Raw genomic sequence first — 18,168 nt, 5'->3', positions numbered from 1 at the left:
TCATTTTTTTTTTTCCAGATGTGGCAAAACTGTCACTGGTGCCACAAGGCTTGGTTCTCTGGATTCCCAGACACTACTTTATCAGATGACATCCCTCCTTGTTTCTCCTATGCAATGGTTAGAGATCTTTTATGACGGTGTTATAGTTATACATGTAGGCACTCCACTTCTCTTCTAAAAGCAGGTGATCATTTAGGACAAAATTTATGTCTATGAATCAATTATGGTTCAATAACAGCTTTCAACAGACCCAAAAATAGTGTCCTCACGATGGCAGTTTCCATACATATCCGGTGTTTGATAAGTCACTTATGGCATGAAATGAATGTAAAATATGCTACATTATGGGCGTCACCTAGGCGTCCACACTAGGATTTCACTCAACAGCAAGTTGCCATGGCAACAGTCAGATCGGAGCCACTGCATTTCCCACACTCACCTCTGGGCCACAACATGGAGGAAGAGGCAAAGCCTGGATCTGAAAGTATCTGAGTCGGGGGCTGGCATTTAGCCACATGGTGAGAGGGAAGATCTAGCTGCCAATCTAACTGGCTCAGTGGGATCAGTACTGTGGTAATTTTTTCATAATCTTGTGTAGGTCAAAAGGGTCTTTCTCTTTTTTTACAGGTAGAGGAGAGTTAGGAGAAAGAGAAATATATTTGGATAGCAGGAAATTTCAAATACTCCCTAAGCAGAAAACAACAAGTTGAATTTCATAGGTTTCAGATGAAATGCCTGCCAGAGATCTCCACCCCCGGCCAGACTTTTAAGGCTCTTGAACTCCAAGTAGAGAGGGTTGGACCTTTGGCATTTTTATAGACCATTAGCGACATGAGATAATCCCAATAATTCCTGGAGGTAAATCTCACCCTCTCATAACCCAAATCAACTGCACCCAGCAGCATGGATATTCTAAACTCTTCTTCACCGCAACACTTTATTGTTTCTCTAGCAACCTGACAGCTTGGGGAGCAGCACAGGGAGGCCACAGCACACAAAGTGAATTACAGCAGCAGTGTGTGGCCGGCAGAACGGCACAGAAGGTGGAGGGACTTGATCTCGCAAGCCAATGATAGCATCTACGCTTGAGACACCTCGAAACCCAACACTTTGAGGGGGATTGCAGGAAACGAAAGAAGGCAGCCAAGGAGAGGGAGAAAGATCTCAAATTCCCCTTCCTCTGAGAAGGGGTCTTGAGCATTTATGGGATTTTAGGGAGAACATGAGTGAATGGGATTGGAAGCTAGAAAGGGTGATGAAAGGTCAAGGAATTGTTGATCTACACAGGCGCAGTGCATCGTCATGCCTGTTCAGAGATGGTGTATTGACATGATCAGAGGGCGGAGATTTCGGTCTCTTCCATGTCAAAAGGTCACCTGTGGACATTTGCTCAGGCCCAGTAAGAAGTTCTTGACAACTGAAGCAACTATCATGTGACTTGTACCTCAGGAAGCTTTCCTCATAGAAGCAGTCCTCCATCCTTACGATGCGTTCCGTGGGCTGCCCGCGGTTTGGAAGCAGGCGGTTAGAAAGTTCATTGTTTGAAAAAATGGGTCATAGGTGATGGTTTACTTCCCTTTAGCTACCCTAAATACAAGGCAACAATAATTTAGCTTTGTTTTAAGTAGAGTTAAAGTAAAACTTTAATTGTAAAGCACTGGTTTTGATCTTACTTTTTCCTACTTCTCTCTCTCTCTCTCTCTCTCTCTTTTTTATTTTATTTATTTATTTATTTGTATTTCTCATCTCTTTCTCTCCTAATAGGCTTGGCTGTGTTCATGCTTATATGTGTGCCGGGCAGACAGCTGAGGGTTGGTCAGTTCCAATTTTTGGAAAGATGGCTCAGGGGCGCCTGGGTGGCGCAGTGGGCAAAACCTAGGACTGTTGATTTCGTCTCTGGTCTTGATCTCAGAATCATGGGATGGACCACGAGCTCAGTGGGGAGTCTGCTTGAGATTCCCTCTCCCTCTGCCCTCAAATAAATAAATAAATAAATAAAAATATTTTTAAAAAAACAAAAACATAACTCGCAGAGAAGCAAATGGTGAAGAGTCACTTTCCCTAAATCATGAGGTTTGATCATTTTTAGATATTTAGCATTTTTGTTCTGTCATTATTATTTGTTTCCAGTATTCCCCTGATCCCTATGATACCACTGGTAGCAGGCAACACACATAGGAGCACTGTACAGGTATTTTAAAAGGTGAATCTTAATCTATGATAGTGTTGGAGCATCTGGTCCTGCTTTCTACAGTTTTCTCCTTCCACTCCCCCTGTCATACTTTACTTCCTGGACAAGGTCCTTCTTTTGTTGCTGTTATTTCCCCATCAGGAGTGAATAAATTCTAGACACACTCTCCTGCAGTGCCAAGCAGTAATTTCCAACAGTGATGCAAAAATAATTTTCCTTCATTGTTCAATGTTTACTGTGCATGGACTGGGTGATCTAAGCCTTCAAAAAAGAGAACAAACAGATGAAAACCTTTGCATACATTCTTGCTGGAGAAGAAGTGATCACTATTGCACATGATACATTATGAAAGTGACATGCTATGTTAGACGGTCCTAAGTGCTTTGAACAAAATAACGAGGTAAGGGCAAGGTAAAGTGAGGCATGGCGTCTTCATTTTATTTTATTTTATTTTATTTTATTTTATTTTATTTTATTTTATTTTATTTTTGGCGTCTTCATTTTAAAATCGGTTTGCAGGGCATGCCACACTGAGAGGGTGACCATTGACCAAAAGGTCATGAGGGGCAAAGTCGTTTTGAAATCCAGGCAAAGACCTTCTGAACAGAGAAGGTCAGGTTTGGCAAAGGCTCTTGGTTGGGGCAGTGTGGCTGGTGTGTTTAAAGAATAGGAGTGGGGAGCTGGGGCCCAGGCTGGACCACAGAACGCATTGGAAGAAAGGTCGGAGGTCGGGGCTCAGACCAGGCAGTGGGGCAGGGCTTGTGGGGTGGGATAAGTACGTTGACTCTGAGGCAAATGGAACAGTTTAGGGATGCCTGGGTGGCTCAGTCATTATGTGTCTGCCTTTGGCTTAGGTCATGATCCCAGAGTCCTGGGATCGAGCCTCACACTGGGCTCTCCGCTCAGCAAGAAGCTTGCTTCTCCCTCTCCCAGTCCCCCTGTTTGTGTTCCCTCTCTTGCTGTGTCTTGCTTTGTCAAATAAATAAATAAAATCTTTTTAAAAAAAGGAACTGTTTAGAGAACTTAGGCAGAGAAGGAACCGGCATCTTTTTTTTCTTTTCTTTTTTTTTCTTTTCTTTCTTTCTTTCTTTCTTTCTTTCTTTCTTTCTTTCTTTCTTTCTTTCTTTCTTTCTTTCTTTCTTTCTTTCATCTCCTAAAAAGAACAGGAAGACCACTTAAGAGAGCAATAGGAGAATCCAGGCCAGGCATGAGGCTTCTCAGACCTGGGTGGTCATGGTGGAGGGGGTCATTGGTCAGATTCTGGATGTATTATTGCTGATAGATAGAATATATACCAAACTGTTAATAATAGTTACCTGGAGGGCTGGCAAAGGAGGTGGGGGTGAAGAATTTTGGCCTCACAGTTGTACATTTCAGTGTTGCTTGGCCTGTTGCAAATCACACTGCTGCTTTTTGTGGTATGAAATCAAAAATCAGTAACTTCTTTGTAAACAATTGATCTCCGATGCTCCTTTGATGTGCCCTCACCTTCTGTTTAAATATTGGTGGGGTTCACGGAGCAGTTTTTCCCTGGCTCATTCCCCGGTCCCCAAAACAGGGCTTTGGCTGTTCGAATTTTTTTTTTTTTTCACTGTCTGCTGGAGTGGTTGGCATGGCAGGGGCAGATGTGTACCCTTTGGCCTCACAGATACTAAACACAGAGAGAAGAGATCATCTCTGAACGCTTTTGCTGTCTATGGCGGTGTGGGGTCTATGAAGGAACGCCCCAAGCAATTTGGGTGCTTTGTGGCTGTAATGACTCAGCTTTTTTTTTGAATATCTGGGGTCTAACACAGGGGAAAAAACGAAGCGTGATACGATCAGCCTCTCCATCAAGAGATTGGGGATGGTGGTGGAAGGTAGATGGCTTACCAGGGTTTCCCCTTGAAATTTCTTTCTTACTTTTCCTTTCCTCTGTCTTTTTGTTTGCAAGTCTGATGAAATCAAGATGACAATCAGAGGAGACAGCCTAGCTTTGTCCCAGGACCTCCTTCCAGAAACATTCCTGCCTGGTTCACAGAATGATCATCACGGTGAAAGGAAGGAATGCTTTCTAAAGTGCAAGGACTTACGAAGCCTTTTCTTATCCTAGTCCATGGGTGGGGGTAGGGTGTCGTCCACATTCTGCATAAAAGTATGTCCAATGGGCTTCAAAATATTTGTCACCCATACAGCGAAACCCACAGCTCCTCACTGCGCGGCCTTGGGGAGGACAACAGGGCCGTGTCTGCTGAGGACTTGCTTTCACCTGTGACTCCCAACAGAACATCTGGAGAGTGAAGGTCATTGTCTTCTAGGCCCAGGGCTTGGCTATCGGCCTTTTTGCATAGAATTTCACTGTGTTCTGCTCACTCTGCTAAAGGGAATCTTGAGTGAAGCACATGGTCCACTTGCCTATGAACCCGAGGTTCTTTAGGGCATGGGGGGTGGGGCACGTCATGGCTAGGGGACCGTTCTGAACACTCTGGGCAGGTATGGCCTGGTCTCCATCATATTTGCCTAAACCTTCCCGCTGGCACTGTGTCGATGTCATTGTTCAGTCTCTGCCCAGGACTTGCATACAACATCCCATCTGGCCTGCTGGTATGCGCCTCACCTTTTGAAAGAGTAGATATGGGCAACTGGGTGGATGGAACTAGAGGGTATTATGTTAAGCAAAATAAGTCAACCAGAGACAGATAATTATCATATGATCTCACTGATATGATGAATTTGAGAAACAGGATGGAGGATCACAGGGAAGGGAGAGAAAAATGAAATGAGATAAACCATAAGAGACTCTTAATCTCAGGAAACAAACTGAGGGTTGGGGAGGAGGGATGGGGTGACTGGCTGATGGACATTGGGAAGGGTATGTGCTATGGTGAGTGCTGTGAATTGTGTAATACTGATGAATCACAGACCTGTACCCCTGAAACAAATAATACATTAAATGTTAATAAAAAAATAAAAAAAAGAAAAGATATGGGCAAATAACCCATTATCACTTCCAGCATTAGGTTATTATCAACTCATTACTCCTTTTTTTACAATAGTGATAAGGATAGAATTAAGTGATGATATTTATAATCATTTCTGAAAACCATACAAAGTAATTTACATGGGAGAAGATTATTTCTCCAATTTTAGAGACCATGAAAAATCTGAAATAAAACTTCTGAAACTTTTGTAAATTTCTAGCAAATGAAAGTCATACGTAAAGTTATTAAGTACATGGGCTCTGAAGTCTGGCAATGCCCTTGGGTGACCTTGGAGGAATTGCTTCAGGTCTGTTTTGTCATCTGAAAGCGAGTATGATAACAATAGGTAACTCACAAGGCAGTTGAGAGGCTTTAACAACAATCCTCATTTCCTGAGCAGGTCCTGCTTACTGAACACTTTCAGACACCCCAAGAGGCTTACCCATAAAAGTCAAGTAAGTCACGCATGTAGAGTCCTTAAGACTGTCCCTGGCCACAGCAAGACCCAATCAAGGCCATCTAGCATTTTGTGTCCCCACAGAGGGTGTAAAGTGACATCAGCATAACTCTGAAGAGAAATAAATAATTTCCCAGAAGGGAGGATATTTCAATATGAAGCCAACTCCGTGAATAATACTTAGGAAGGGAGTTCATTTGAATTTGTTAACAGGCTTTTGCTAAATGAAAACAGCTGGAGAGTTATCACTTAAGGTTATAATTAAAGGGTGAATTAAAAACAGTGCCTGCAGGTTAGGTGGTGCAGAGAGGCCTCGCAGAGTCCCAGGCATACTCACTTTTGCTTCCCATCTTCTCAAGAGGACTTGAGAGCACAGTGGCTTGTGGTGCTGGGAAAGCAATTGGATGGGGTGGGGAGCGGTGTGATGTGGGGGGAGATGTTGGAGGCCAGCGTGTCCTGCCCGTTGGATGAAAAGCAAAACAATGAAGGGGCGTTAAAATCACTTAGAACAGTAATTTTTAAACTTTTAAGTTTCGAGACCCCTATACACTCTAAAGAAATTACTGAGAATCTCCAAGAGCTTTTGTTTAAATGGGCTGTCTGATTCATATAGCGCTTATTGGATATTAAAGCTGGAAACACTTGGGAGGCCTGGGTGGCTCAGTTGGTTAAGTAGCTGCCTTCGGCTCAGGTCATGATCCCAGCGTCCTGGGATCGAGTCCCACATCAGGCTCCTGGCTCGGCAGGGAGCCTGCTTCTTCCTCTGCTTCTAGCCTGCCACTCTGCCTGTGCTTACGCTCTGTCTCTGTCTCTCTCTAACAAATAAATAAAATCTTTAAAAAAAAAAAAGCTGGAAACACTTAAACATACATATGTATTAATTCATGTATGTATTAAAAATTTATTTCTTGATACCATAACATCTTTTCTAATGAAAGATGCCTAGATTTAAAAAAAAACAAACATAAAGAAGAATGCTATTGTTTTACATTTTTGCAAATGTTTGGTGTTTTAGTAAATGGCTGAATTTCTTCATTCTTTCTGTTGTGATGTATCATTTTAGTTGAGAATCTCACTTGTCATACTTATATTAGTTGGAAAAGGGGAATATTTTAATAACCTTTCAGGAAATTGTGGCTATTCTTCTTTAATAATATACTAAAATTTAACAGGTGTTTGATTCTTTTTTTTTTTAATATTTGCTTATTTATTTATTTGACAGAGAGACAGAGAGAGAGAGCATGAGTAGGCAGAGAGGCAGGTAGAGAGAGGGGGGAAGCATACTCCCCGCTGAGCAGAGAGCCTGATGCGGGGCTTGATCCTGGGACCCTGAGACCATGACTTGAGCCAAAGGTAGAGGCTTAAACCACTGAGTCACCCAGGCACCCCCAGAGGTGTTTGATTCTTAAAGAAGAGATGTAATGTGAACTTTCAAAATGTATCAGTAAGCTTTTCATACTCTGTACCTATGTGTGAAATGTGAGTGGAAAGAGAAAAGGATGTCTTCTTCTCTTCCCTTCTCTCTGGTTCCTCTTCTTCTTCCTTTTCCTCTTCTTCCTCTTCTCTCCTTAAAGTAGTTTTGACCTCCAAGACATTCTGAAAAAGTCTTAAGACTCCCTAGGAATTCCTAGAACACACTATGAGAACCATTGTCCTAGGTAAATAATGTCTTCCACCCCACCCCCCCAAGTCTTTTTTTTTTTTTTTAATTTAAATTCAAGTTAGCTAACATATAGTGTATTATTAGTTTCAGGGGTAGACTTTAGTGATTCATCAGTTGTACCCACACCCAGTGCCTCCTTAATGCCCCTCACCCAGTTACCCCCCCCCCTCCACTTCCCTTACCCTTCTCTCTTTCTCCCTCTCAGCTGTGTGGTTGTGGAGAATAAAGACTTCCTCGGGTTATCTCAGAAAAGGCAGCTTTAGTTTATAGCTACAAGTGGCCTGAACTTGACCTGTGTAACTCTCCCTGGCTCAATTTCATGGGCTCCATCTTTTCTTTCCCATGACACCTACCCATCACCATTCTTTTTCCTCCTTACTCACACTTCTGCTCTCTCAGTTTCAAACTCACTCATGCCTTCTCTATCCTCCCTCTCAAACTCAAGACATTTTAGCTTAAGCTCCTGTGGATAACTGCACATTCTTTCGATGTTTTCAAGCTCATGTGTCTAAGAGAAGAGCCCTATTTGGTCATAGCTTTGTGCCAGTCATGGCATATTCACTGGAGACAATATAGGTCTGCTGCCCTACGTCCAGGTGCCCCCCTGAGACGATCAGCTGGGAGTCGTGGACTGGGTCACCTGGTGCAGAGGGTACTTTGGTGTTCTTTCTAAGGTGGCTGAGAGTTTATTGTACTTTGATTAAACTTGTACTTTCTTTTGAAACATCTACTATTTGCAGTATTCTTCAGGGGCTTTACCCCTAAGACCCTAATCTACTGTGAAGTGTAATGTAGCCATGAAACAAGTAGGCTGAAGAGACACCTGCTTGAATAGGATAAGATTGGAATCTTATCTTGGTCACTGGCTCCCTGTGTGACCTTGAATAAATTATTTAACTTGAGCTAAATGGGAAACATTATTTTAAGAAGGAAATGATATTTTAAATGGCTTCTTTTTATTACTCTATTTATGTCATGCTCTAGGGTGATTCATGTGCCTATGCAACCATAAAATGTCTAGGAATGTCATTTAGTGATTGTGATGTCACCACACTGCTGAGGTTTGAGTGGTGACCTCTTCCATCCATTGTCAACATCATTTTATGGATTCTCAACTCTCCTTGGATGCAATCTTTGATCTAGAACTAGAAAGTCATTATATCATGAACTCAAATGAGAGCCTCAGGTTGAATTTTTTTTTTTTTTGTATTCCAGTTTAGTAACAGATATTAAGGGGAAACTGGTGAGCACAAGATAGGTCTCTTAATTTTCCTAGATCATATTGCATTTAGAGACTTTTCTAAAATTCTAGATGCTATATGTTTCAGAGGCACATTGACAAACTAAAATGTATTCAGAGGAGAGTGAGTGTTGAGGGTTCTGGAAACAATCATGTATGAAGAATATTTGTTGGAACTGGAGCTGTTCTGCTAAAAAAATAAAATAGGCTTTTGGGAGATGAGAACTATTCTAGAATACTGACATTGGCTGAGTATTCAGGGTTGACTTCGGAATACTCAGCTTCCCCATAATCTCCCTACAATCTCCCTTTTTCTTGGATGTTATAGTGGAAATGAAAGGTTTTTATTTTATTATATGTATAAATGTCAAGTAAGATTGAGTGTTATCTTGCAGTATCTCCTCATTCTAACTACTTCCTGTGACAATAGTCACTTCCATGGCAGAGCAATCCCTCCCACCTCAAGCCTTCATAAATAGTTTTCTTTGCCTAATGAGGTTCATCCTTTCTAGATTCAGAATGAAAGTCAAAATGCCCTCTAAAATGACTCCATGCTGGAGAAAAGCACAAATCTGCTCTCTTGTCATCTCCACACCCTCAACATTCTTGGGTTTCTTGACTTGCTGCTTCTATCAGAGACCATGCCTCAGTCACCCGAGCTCCAAACCATAGTCACCTTTAACTCATCTTCTCCCTCATTCCTGAGATTTCATGAAGCTCCAAGTTCTGAGATGCAACCAGATTTTGTCCATCACACAGTGGCCTGGTCCAACCCAGGGACATTGACCAGAAACCCATAGCAATGGTGTGTGTATTATCAGAGTTGCCTCTTAAGTGCCAGTCAGAGCTTCTGCACATGGGAGTGGGGCTGGGGCAAAAGTGGGAAGCAACTCCTCCTTTCTGATTCTGCATCAGAATATCCAGCCCTGTTATATATGAAAGCGTCATTCTGCAAAGGGTCTGGAAGATGTTTAAGGCAAGTCAATATCATAAAGCCATGAGGGTGTCTCACAGTTTGAGTGTAGGTCCTAAGAGGCAACAAATCATCCCTAGAGTCCTTCTTAGCCTGAGAGATATGACTGTCCCTTGTGAAGCCGTGTCATGGAGAAAAACTACAGATCTGACAGGAAATTCCTGTAGATGGGAATTCAGCATGGGGCAGAATGTCTTGTTTTGCTGTTCTCAGCCTCCTGGGTCTTCAGGGCTGAGGGCTCAAATGTTGGAGGTTAAGAAATGCAGAGGAATGTTATGACATGTGTGTGCAGGTCATTTCTTCAGATCAAGGCTTAAACAATCAGTTTCTAACATCTATATTGTGAAAAATTTTCCTAGACTAATCCTGTGGGTTGAGAGAGTATCCAGAGGTCAACATTTACTTCATTCTTCTCTTTAAAGGCTGAGCTACAGTGCATTTAAAATAGTAGGGATCTGGCCTCAGGGACATCCAAAGGTCTCTCCCCTCCCCATTATAGATGGTCTATCTTGAGCATCCCAGCCAAGAGTCTTCTCAAGAGACCTGGTGAACTTGGAGCCAGCCTTCAGACCTCCCTACAGGCCTGCAAAGAGTTCCCAGCCCATAGGAAGCCTGGCAGGAAACCCTGGGAGCTGGGGACACATGTGACCCCCTGTTCTCTCAGCTTGTGTTTCTAGGACGTAAGGTCAAAGTTGTGGAGTCTGGGGAAATCTGGGTAATGTTATGAAACACAAGCTGTAGCCTGTCCTCCTCATCCTGCCTCAGATTATCTGCTTCTAATAACCGTATTGTGGGAATATCTCCCAAACCAATGAGGGGAAACTTCGGGAGAGCTCTTTCACTCAACCTCACTCCAGTGTGGACAGTGTGCTTTTCAGGGATTGTCCGGAAGAGCTGGTGAACTCCAAGGACCCCTTGGCTCTGTGGAGTCTTTCTGGAGCAGAGGCTAGTCACATCTGAAGGTTTAGAAGATCCTTTAGGGAATATTCGTTGGTCACATCGTCTTGGAGGTCTTTCCGATAGCTTCTGGACACAGGACTAATTGCTCACTGGTGGGAAATTCTTGGTGGGACTAGAAATGAAGTTTTGCCTCTGTTATGCTGCTGGAGTCTTCTTTCTATCCAAGATTATAGGTTCTGGATTTTATGAGATTTTTTTGCTTCTTTGTTTAGCTTTTTGGGTTTTGTTTTTGTTTTTGTTTTTTTGCCATAGAAACTGTTTAATTAGAAATTCTTTTTAAACATTTATTAATAGTGTTATTTAATTTCTAATGGAGACAGATACTATTGGTGCCTCCTTCATATTTCTATGGATGCCAGTCCAACTTTTTTTTAGCAGCTTTATTGAAATATAATTGATATTTTACCAACTGTGTATATTTGATGTATCCAGTTTTATGGATTTCAACATAAACACACATCTATGAAACCATCACCACAACCAAGATAAAAAGCATTTCTATCACCTTCAAATTTTTTTTTCTGTAAGGGCTCTGGTGGAGGAGAACTTTTATAGCAATAACAACACTACTACTTATTGTGTACTTGCCTACGTCCAGTGAGTGTTACATCTATTATTCGTCTCATTTTCCTGATAACAAAAACTGAGACTTAGGCAGGGCAAGAGATCTTTCTAGAGTCACACAGCCACAAAATAACAAAGGGAAGATGACCTGGGTTCAGATCATCTTCCCTTTAATAATTACTCTACATAAAATTGTCCTGTTCTCCTGACCTTGCCTTTGATACTGAGCTATGAACACTCTAACTATGACGAATTCTCCTACACAAGCTCCTGAACATTTTAAGAGGGAGAAGAGTATAATTTTTTCTTTAGTAATCTTTTATATCCTTCACCTCATAATCTGTTGAAGGAAAGGGAAGAAATTTACCAAATTACAAGGAAGAAAGAAAGAAAAGAAAGGAAGGAAGGAAGGAAGGAAAGAAAGAAAGAAAGAAAAAGAAAGAAAAGTAAAGTAAAGAAAAGAAAAGAAAAGAAAAGAAAAGAAAAGAAAAGAAAAGAAAAGAAAGGGAGGGAGTCAACACCATACTACTAATATTTTGAGACTTTTTTGGATGTCAAAACTTGAAACTTTACTTGAAACTCAAGTAGTTTCTCTAACCTGGCTGAGCTGTATAGCTTGTTTAGAAATTCCAGTGGGGGTGAAGGTCAATAGGTTATAGGACTAAGGTTAGAACATGTGTGTGAAATAGAAAGAAAATGAGGTCTTGGAATTTGGAATTCTGCAAGCTGGTCTCATCTGGCTCGGGACTGTGGGCAGTTGAAGGTGCTGAAAACACAAGCGTTGTTCTGGAATGCAGGTAGAGTCCAGAGCTGGAGGGTACATCAGTCTTGGAGTCTCTGCCTAGGATCTTCTCGGTCTGACAGTTCTGATCAAGTCACCTAGGCAAAACCAGTAGATACCGATCATGCTTCCGTCAGTGACAGATAGAATCATAATTTAGAAAGTTTGAAAGAGTACAGTTAGAAGGAGAAGAGGACAGAACATCTTAATCTACTTGATGATAAGTCTTTAGTATCTAGCCCTTTAGCAATTGTCATTAACATTATGGTATGGGGCAGTGGAGGGATAGGAACTAGGAGGACCAGCCGCTTTTTTCTTACATATTTTCCTCAATGTCTCTTCTTTTACATCCTGGTGTAGATATTTTTAGACAGACAATTTTGGCATCCGATTATCTTCTACGATTTGTGTTAAGAAATTTCCCGTGAAAGATAGAATAGTCAGTTTCTTAAGTTTTCTGCAAATAGAAATTCAGTTACACCTAAAAAACAATCTTTTGTTTCTACCACTATGATAGAAAGTTGTGCATAATTCTAAGAAAGCATTCAATTTTATTTTGACTTCTGAAGGTATATTAAGGATGCAAAAAATAGAAACATAGAACAAATAATAAGGGAAAATGTTATAGGTCTCAAAATTGTAAAGAATGATTGTGCTGGAGATAAGAGACATCTATTCCTCAGGATATTCCATTTCATGGTCCCATGGTGCATGGATTTCAAACTGTAGGTCTCAACTTTTTAGTAGGTTGCAAAATTTAATTAAGTTGATTATGTCTACCATTTTTTAAATGCAGCAGAAAATATCAAAGTGTCAGCTCAGAAGGTTGAGTATTACTTCATGGACTTCTCCCCCCACGACCAGTTATAAACATACAAATACATGCACAAGTGTATGTCATGGGTTTCTCTATAAAATGTATTTCTTCACATAGACTTAACCAAACAAGTTTCAAAAGTGCTCCATGAGCCAAAGTAATCCCCAAACTAGATCTTTGTTGCTACCATTTATTAAATGCCTAAAAATTTCCAGGGCCGCTAATAATGATGCTTAAAAAAACTTCTTAGGAAATTATAATAACAACATGCCCAGTGCACGAATCAGCCAGAGGACCGACCTCATAACAGCTAGCATTTCTTGAGGGCTGCTCATGCATTGGATGTTGTGCTGAATATTTTTCACACATTATCTAATCTACTTCTCGTCATAATGTTCTGAGGAGGCTACTATTATTCTTATTTTTCAGATGATAAGCTGAGGTTTCCAAAGGTAACTTGTCCCTGGTGACTCAGCTAGAACTCAATCCCATGCCTATCTGGGTTCCAGAGACAAAGCCTGTTGTGACCATACTACATTATTTTCCAAGAACAAATCCCTCATGGAAAGCTTTGTGATTTGCAAAACTTCTTTTTGCTGTCTCTTTTGAAAGGTTCTTCAGTTCGTGCTAGGATCATTCAACCCCTTTTGATGGTCACAGAAAGCCTATAAGGGGTGTTTCTATGGTTATGGGTTTGTAGGGTGAGATGCTGTTGGGGGAAGTTGATTCCTGCTCTGACTGAACAGAACCTGTTTCCTCCTCCTACAGACTCTGTCCAGACAAGGACCTCAGTCTCAGATTCTGAGGTAAGCCTGCCTAGCCCCTCTGAATGAATGAAAGTTAAGCAATATTGCTAAATTGCTCTGCCTCAGGAAGGAAACATGGAGACTCTAGGATCAAGATCTGGGTGTGGAGGGCCTGGTGCCAAGGGATGTGAAGTTGGGCAGAGTGTTGAGAGGGAGGCTGAAGAGTGGAGACACTTTTATCCCCACTGAGTCGGATAAAGATGGTGAGACCTGTGGGCGAGCAAGATGAGGAAGGACTCTCTTCCTTCTCTTCTTTGGAATCTTCAGGAACATCCTCAGCCTCATGCATTGTAGGACTGAGTCTCAGTATTCTGAATATATAAAGAAACAAGTTAATACAGTGTGAACACTGATCTCCTCACCATAAGACAGTCAATAGCTATTCTCTCCCTTCCTCCTCCTCCCCTTTCCTTCCCTCCTCCCTCCCTTACTCCCTCCTTTCTCTCTCCCTCCCAGCCTTCTTCCTTCTTTCCCCCTCCTCCCTCTCTCCACCTCCCTCCTCTTTCTCTCACCTACTCACAATACATTGTATCTCTATTTATGGAAACAGTCCCCTTACGTAGATATATAATATATGACAAAACATACCAAAGTTGGGTGCCTGGGTGGCTCAGTGGGTTAAGCCGCTGCCTTCGGCTCAGGTCATGATCCCAGGGTCCTGGGATCGAGCCCCGCATCACATCGGGCTCTCTGCTCAGCAGGGAGCCTGCTTCCCTTCCTCTCTCTCTGCCTGCCTCTCCGTCTACTTGTGATTCTCTCTGTCAAATAAATAAATAAAATCTTAAAAAACAAACAAACAAACAAACAAAAAAACATACCAAAGTCTGAACAGTTTTTAGCTCTTCTTAGTAGGATTGCCAATCATTTTTATTTTTTATTGGGTTTTTCTTTTCATATTTCTAAACTTTGTATAAGGAATACGTAAAAGATTCATCTCCAGAAGAAGTGAAATCAAATAGCTCTTTATCAGTCATTTTCCTCTTAGAGTTTTAGAGGGAGAAGGAGGGGAGTGAGACTCATGAGGACAGGGAGCATTTGAGAGCTAACTGGGGGGCGTTAGCTGGGAAACAGGGGCTCCGCAATCTTCCCATAGTCCACTGTCACTGAGGGATGATTGGTTAAGGGCATTAGAAAAGCATAAATATAGCATTGCATTTCCTTCCCGAAATCCCTCCAGGGAAAGGACAGGGAGTGGGAGTGCAAGTGGTGGGGTGATGAGGCGGTTTCCCACGTTCTGTGTTCAGAAGGAGAAAAGAGTTTGCTTTAAATATTAGAAGGTGGGGAAATGGATATTGAATACGAGCTGTCTCTGCACTTTTGCTTTACCTTATTTTAAAATACTGTCATCATATGTGTGTGTGTACCCCTCACCCCACCGCCTGTGCTGATTTCAGAGGGTCTGATTCTCTAAATCTCAAACTGACCTTTTATAGAGGGCTTGTTTCATGTACGGGATTGTGTTTTTGGTTTGCAGGGGTTACTTTTGAGGAAGGGTGAAGATGTTAAATGCAGAGAAATGAGGAGTAAAGGAGAGGACAGAAAGAGGGTCTGGGGTCCTTCATCCAGTTCAAGGAACATTTAAAAGTGCTCACTCGAGTCAAGCCGCTGTTCAGGGTGACCGCAAATCAAAGAAGGCGGACAGCCTACCTGCCAGGAGCACAGCCCGCTACAGCGGGTAGCACCCCAGCAACACGTTAGTATCACCTGGGGCCTTTTGAAAAACACTGACATCAGAGCCGTACCCCAGGTCCCTTGATCAGAATCTCTGGGGTAGAGTTAGAGTGTCTGTATTCTTTTAGTAAGTTTTTAATTTGAATTTGAATATAGTTAACAGACAGTGTGATATTCGTTTCAGTGGACAATATAGTGATTCTACACTTCCATACAACACCCAGTGCTCATCGCAAGTGCACTTCTTAATCCCCATCATCGGTTTCCCCCGTTTCTTCCACCCACCCCCATCTACCTTCCTCTGGTAACCATCAGTTTATTCTCTATAGTTAAAAGTCCATTTCTTGGTCTCTCTCTCTCTCTCTCATTTCTCTTTGCTTATTTTGTTTCTTAAATTCCACATGTAGGTGAAATCATAGGGTTTTATCTTTCTGACCAGTATTTTTTTTTAAGGAGTTTATTTGACAGAGAAAGAGCGAGAGGAGCACACAAGCAAGGGGAGGGGGAGAGGGAGAAGGAGACTCCCCGCTGAGCAGGGAGCCCGATGTGGGGCTTGACCCCAGGACCCTGAGATCATGACCTGAGCTGAAGGCAGACGCTTAACAACTAAGCCACCAAGGGACCTCTGACTGACCAGTATTTTTAAGAATCATTCTAAGTGACTGTAGTATGAAGCAAAAATTGAGAACAGCAATCTAAAAGCAAATGGAGAGCTAGCAGGTGGTTGAGGCTCCGTGTGCTGTGGGCTGGGAGAGGAACGTGTGAGTCCTGCTTGGTCAGGACCAAGGTGGAAGACATCAGTTTGGGCTTGGGATGAGAAACCTCATGCAACTGTCACAGAAGAAGGAAGAATTAAGCTAAATCCGGGAGGACTAGGAATTGACCAAATCAGACAAAGGGGGTTGGGTGCCAAAACCTCAGCCAGTGCCAAGGCCAGGAAGCCCCCATTGCCACTGTACACCCTAGAGCTAGCTGTGTCAGGAGGGACAGGCAGGGTATGAATTCACTAGGGTTTCTGTAACAAAACACCACGGATTGGGTGGCTTCAACAAACAGAGATTCATTTTTTATGTGCAATGAGCACGCAGCACAGAGCACAAGGAGGTGGTGACTTGTCCTTCTAGTGCTGCAAGCCTAAGTTAGGGCAATACAAGAAAGCCTTTCCAAAGACACAGGGAGCCTTGCTAAGACTTGGGGGCCAATTGATATGCCAGCTGGGAATGGGAAAGGGCGAATGGATCCAAAGAAACTCAGGGGTATAACTGGGAGGCTGGTAGTGTGTTTAGCAGAAACAGAGATGACCATCTTTCATGGGTGAGAGAAAGCTCAGGGTCAGGTTTGGTGGGAGTGAGGGGTAGAGGGCCTCCAACAGAGACCCTCAGCGGACCCGCCGAGACCCAGAACTGCAGCTGGAGACAAGCTGGGGCCGGCGATCTGGAGAGGAGGCGTGCCATGGAGCGGAGTTGAAACTCTGAGCTGTTCCTGGCCCAAAGGCAATAGCAACATTAACCAAAAAAGGCAGCAGGGAGCCCCTCCATCTCCCTCCTTGTATGCTAATCCTCTCCTGTCCACCCCCCCCCACCCCCCGCCCGCAGCCCCCCCCCAGAGCACAGGAGCTAAGTCTGGAGGACAAAGTTAAATGGTGTCTTGGCTTCTTCTCTAGGATGGCTGTGACCGTTAAGGCACTGGCTCTCTCAAAGGCAGCCACGGCCTGTAGAAAGTGTTGGAAACCAGCATCTCAGGGCTGGCAGGTGGGTTGTCCTGGGAGGACTGGAAATTTGAACAACCATCAAATGCATAGCCATGTAGTTTCCCCTGACAGATATTTCAGCATCCTGCTGGGCCTCTCAGAGGAGAAAAATACGGCCTCCAGAGGTACTGGAGATTTCCATGGGTACAGAATGACTCTGAGCCTTCCTTCCCTAGAGGGTCCCTCTAAAAGTTGGCTTTCCAACGCTCCCCTCCTTTCCACAAGCAGATCCAGCCTAAAGCCTGTGCTCTGCAGTTTGGGCCACTAGGCCAGGAAAATTCCTTGGAAGATACGTGGAAACTGTACTGGATTAACGGTTAGGAGACCTGAGTGCTCAGTTTCTTTCTTTCTTTTTTTTTAAGATTTTTTTTTTTTTTTTTCTTCACTTGAGAGGGGGAAGGAGGGGCAGAGAGAGAGAGAATGTCTTGAGCAGACTCCAGGCTGAGCACAGACCCTGATGTGGGGCTGATACTGAGATCAGTTGATCACAACCCTGCGATCGTGACCCTGTGATCATGACTTGAGCTGAAACCAAGAGTCAGATGCTTAACTGGCTGTGCTGCCCAGGCCCTCCATGGGTGCTCAGGTTCTAAGACACTCAGCAAACCACTTTGCAGACTCAGGGTCTGTTTCTTCATCTCCAGAATGAGAGAGGTAGACTAGAAGATCTCAAGGCTCCTTGAAGCTCCAAAGTTCCATACTTTGTATGTCCTCCCTGGAACTCAGACCCAGGATCTACCTGAAATGGACAGGTCAGTCTGAAACGGGTGGATTTGTGAGAATGGACAGGTGCATGGATTCCCTTCATGCTGTTTTGCCTTCTTTGGCCTCACCGGTGGTTTCCTTCCCTATTGTCCTCTGTCCCCTGATGTTTACCCAGAGAACTATAATCAACAAAAATTGCTAAATGCAAGCAAGTTTTGGCCAGGTTGGCTGCTGGTCAATTAAACCAAACAGTTACTCTAAGAATATATTTGCCCCCTTTTCAGCCACAAGGGGCACAGAGACAAACCTCTCCCATGGCAGTGGGCCCCATTTGCCAAAGGTAACAAGCAGGCTCTTTCCTTGGTTGTGGAAGTTTTCCTGCCGTGGCATGAAAGGAAGGCATTGTCAGTTTTATTATTATTTTTGAATGAAAATGTTTTGAATCATTTGTTTGGTGACTCTTCCTCTAGAACTGGGTGGAGTGGTGACTAAATTCAGGGAGGGCCTTACAGTGCAAGCCAGGCCTCCTGGTGGTTACAGGACTTTTTTTCTTGAATGGCTAATACCTTACTTGACCAGTTCCAGGTGACCAAGGGACAGTCTTTCCATGATCAACTGCTTAAATTCTGG

At 43.0% G+C, this 18,168-nt stretch overlaps 1 protein-coding gene across 3 annotated transcripts in view; it reads left to right on the top strand.

Moving 5' to 3' along the window:
* The window catches only part of ADGRF1 (adhesion G protein-coupled receptor F1), a 135,391-nt gene that overhangs the window by 12,129 nt on the left and 105,094 nt on the right, over window positions 1-18,168 (top strand). Inside the window, exons 1-2 of one of the 3 annotated variants that reach the window (XM_082729720.1) lie at window positions 11,786-11,805; window positions 13,375-13,412. The exons of 1 other annotated variant lie outside the window; for it this stretch is intronic. The gene's annotated coding sequence lies outside the window, so the exon portion shown is untranslated. Of the gene's footprint in view, window positions 1-11,785; window positions 11,806-13,374; window positions 13,413-18,168 lie in introns of those variants that run through there. One more of the 3 variants, XM_082729721.1, reaches the window with a different exon arrangement.

This window comes from Mustela nivalis, assembly GCF_964662115.1.
Source record: "Mustela nivalis genome assembly, chromosome: 5".
In the NCBI taxonomy this organism is placed as follows: domain Eukaryota; kingdom Metazoa; phylum Chordata; class Mammalia; order Carnivora; family Mustelidae; genus Mustela; species Mustela nivalis.
Note: the sequence above shows the minus strand (reverse complement) of the source record. Positions and strands in the feature narration are given on the sequence as shown.